Genomic DNA, 3,926 nt, shown 5'->3' with positions numbered 1-3,926 from the left:
AAAAGCCAAGTTTGGGATCCTAGAATCTATTCTGACACTCGTCACCCCGGGAGCCTGAGAATCTATTTGAAGCTGCTCAGAAGCTTTACATGCCTAGTTTGGGACCCCGGAGGCTATTGGCATTCCAAGCATTGGTGGAGATTTTTGGATGAATTTAAGCACAAGCCACCATAACAGGAAGCTCATCCAATGTCCAACTTAAGGACTTTAACTAAAAGTGCTAGGTGGGAGACAACCCACCATGGTATGATCGTTCCTTTTTTTTTCAATTTTAATTTTATTCTGTTTTGTTTATTTTTTAGTTTTATTTTATTTTACTTCATTGAACCTGGAATCATGCATAGCATTCATCTTAGCATTGCATTCTACATTTTGCACAAAAAAAAGGGTGTGCGACGCGACCACATCATTCATGCGATCGCGTCAAGTTGCGAAAAACACTTCCCACGCGACCGCGTCATTCACGCGGCCGCGTGATCTGGAGATCGGCGTAAAGATCCAACGTCCAGAAAGTTAGGCTGGAATCGTGCGGCCATTGTGCGTTTCGCACAAACGGCCCATGCGATCGCGTCCCTGACGCGATCGCGTCACTTGGACAACATCAATCCCACGCGATCGCGTGAACGACGCGATCGCGTCGTATGTATTACACAACACCCCTAAAGGAGATAGAGAGTTGCGCTGAAACGACGCTGGATTCGTGCATTTAGCACAATTTCCAGCGACGCGATCCCATGCCCTAGGCGATCACGTCATTCAGCCTTTTAGCTATCCCATGCGATCGCGCCACTCACGCGATTGCGTGGATTCAAATTTATAACCCCCCCAGTCACGCGAACCCTACCATTCGCGTCCCCCCCAACCCCTCTCCTCCCTCTCTTCTTCTCCGATCACACCACCACCACCCAGCCACCATCACCAAACGACCGCCACCCCGCTGACCACCCAGACCCCGCCGCCACCCACCCCCTTCCTTTCCCCCCCCCCCACCCTCTTTCTTCTTCCTTCTCCTTCCTTCCTCAACGCCCCTGCCCTCCTCCGCGATCACCACCACCACGCCGCCGTCACCGCCCAGCGCCATCCACGCCCCCCTTCCTTCCCCTAGCCCCCCTACACCCATTACCCTTACCTTTCCCTCCCTGCCCCCGAACAGCAGCCGCCGCCGCCGCGCCATCCTCCTCCACCGCGCTAGACACCACCGCCACCATCCCCAGCCACCTCTCTGCCCCACTCTCCTTAATTCGCCTACCAGGTTCCGACGAACGCCACCCTTCTCTCCATTTGTAGTTAATTCATATTTTTTCTGTTTATGTTCATATTTAGGCTAGTTAACTATGCATGTTGTAATGGATTCTAGGTTGTTAGGTAGCCTAGGAATGTGGTTAGTGGATTTAGTCCTATTTAATTGCACTGTTCGTGTTTCTTGTTTTATCAATTTACAATTCTGCTGTTGCTGTGAAGTTAGTAATGTTCATATGCTGCTCTTCAAGTTCATGCTGCTATGCTCTTTCTTATTCGTACTATTTAATTGCAGCTTTACTTTTGATTCATATGAACTATTATGTTGCTGTTTATTTTCCGGGACAATCCAATTTTAGCCGGAATACTGCCTAAATTTCTGTAAAATGTTTCCATTCATGTCTTGGTTTTGGCATTTTCAACTGTGCTTTCCTTAGATTTAACCAAACCAATTCATGAATGCCAGGGCAAGCTTTCTCATTCTCTTTGATTTCCTGGTTCATAATATGCATTTTTGATGATTAGCTTCCAATTTTTTGCTATTTCTATATCTATCTGAATCATCATCAACCTAATTTCTTTGTTTGGTTATGAGTTACCTGTAGCCTTTAATTGTGAATGCTTGTTACTTAGAAACTTATCATTATACCACTTACATTAACCCACTTTTTACTAACTCACTAATTTTAACTTCTTAAACTCTTTTTCAATTCTAACCAACCTAACCTTTCATACTCTCTCTTCTTGGTTTTTCACTTTCTCTTTAACCTTCTAACCATGGCATACTGATAATTTTTCCTAATTAACATGCCTTCTATTACATTTTGGATTGTGAATTCTTCTTTTCAGACTTTTAACTCCTATACAATCCTTAATGCACATTTACTTAACTCATTTTCCTTATCCTATTGCTCCTTTGCCACTTTGTGTTTCTTTTGACTATTTGCCTACTTATTTTTCTGTTTTATTATATCCTGGTTTTCTGTTTTTCAGGATGTCTGCCACCCAGAGAAAGGGAAAAGCAAAGGCAACTACTGGCAAACGTAAAAGAGGAAAATCCGCTATGTCCATCATGGATATCATGCACGATGACTCCTGGCGGGAGAAAAACTTTACCCCGCAGGAGAAGGCTGACCAGCTACTCCCTGCTACTGATCCAGTAAAGTTTGCAAACCAATACTGTGAGCTGAAGTATCCGGTGTTTGCAACCTCCAGGAACCTATACCTGGAGAGGACTTTGAAGATCACAAAAGAACTCCAGCAATACACCTCTGATCAGAAACTACTCAACACACTAATCACGGCATCGAATGGAAATAAAGGTAATTAAAATAATTAATTTTAAAGCATAGGAAACATGTTTTTCACATACATCACATAATAAGGAAGGGAAAGTAAAACCATGCAATTAATATGAATAAGTGGGAGAAGGATTGAATAAATCACTCAAACTAAGCATAAAATATATCATAAAATATGGGTTTATCATTCATTCATGAAACTTAGAGTGGCCTTAGATAGATCAGAGACTATATTTGCTAAGCTAGATGGATTCTACTCAGAATGCTCTGTCTGCTGCTGAGTGGATGATGGAAAAGGCTTGCTATTGCTAAACCTGTTTCTTCCACCATTATTAAAGCCTTGTTGAGGCTTCTGTTGATCCTTCCATGAGAAATTTGGATGATTTATCCACGAGGGATTATAGGTGTTTCCATAGGGTTCACCCATGTAATTCACCTCTGTTATTGCAGGGTTCTCAGGATCATAAGCTTCTTCTTCAGAAGATGCCTCTTGAGTACTGTTGGATGCAGCTTGCAATCCATTCAGACTTTGAGAAATCATATTGACTTGCTGAGTTAATATTTTATTCTGAGCCAATATGGCATTCAGAGTATCAATTTCAAGAACTCCCTTCCTCTGAGGCGTCCCATTACTCACAGGATTTCTTTCGGAAGTGTACATGAACTGGTTATTTGCAACCATGTCAATGAGTTCCTGAGCTTCTGCAGGCATTTTCTTTAGGTGAATGGATCCACCTGCAGAATGGTCCAATGACATCTTAGATAATTCAGACAGACCATCATAGAATATATCCAGGATGGTCCATTCTGAAAGCATGTCAGAAGGACACTTTTTGGTCAGTTGCTTGTATCTCTCCCAAGCTTCATAGAGGGATTCACCATCTTTCTATCTGAAGGTTTGAATATCCACTCTAAGCTTACTAAGCTTTTGAGGAGGAAAGAACTTGGCTAAGAAAGCCGTGACCAGCTTATCCCAAGAGTTCAGGCTATCCTTAGGTTGAGAGTCCAACAATATTCTAGCTCTGTCTCTTACAACAAATGGAAAAAGCATAAGCCTGTAGACCTCGGAGTCAACCCCATTGGTCTTAACAGTATCACAGATCTGCAAGAATTCAATTAAGAACTGAAAAGGATCTTCTGATGGAAGTCCATGAAACTTGCAGTTTTGTTGCATCAGAGAAACTAATTGAGGATTTAGCTCAAAATTGTTTGCTCCAATGGCAGGGATTGAGATGCTTCTTCCATGTAAATTGGAATTTGGTGCAGTAAAGTCACCAAGCATCTTCCTTGCATTGTTATTATTTTCGGCCATGTCTCCTTCTTTTTCGAAAATTTCTGTCAGATTTTCTCCAGAGAGTTGTGCTTTAGCTTCCCTTAGCTTCCTCT

The 3,926-nt window shown here is 42.6% G+C and overlaps 1 non-coding gene across 1 annotated transcript; it reads left to right on the top strand.

Moving 5' to 3' along the window:
• The first annotated feature begins 3,351 nt into the window (after window positions 1-3,351).
• LOC148548114 (small nucleolar RNA R71) lies at window positions 3,352-3,459 on the top strand. Its single transcript, XR_015897004.1, has one exon. It is a non-coding gene; the product is annotated as a small nucleolar RNA R71 (small nucleolar RNA).
• Window positions 3,460-3,926: the final 467 nt, after the last annotated feature.

Source organism: Arachis ipaensis, chromosome B8 (assembly GCF_059453495.1).
Source record: "Arachis ipaensis isolate K30076 ecotype BB chromosome B8, ASM5945349v1, whole genome shotgun sequence".
NCBI classification, from domain to species: Eukaryota; Viridiplantae; Streptophyta; class Magnoliopsida; order Fabales; family Fabaceae; genus Arachis; species Arachis ipaensis.
The sequence above is the reverse complement of the archived record's forward strand: the minus strand, read 5'-3'. Positions and strand labels throughout refer to the sequence as shown.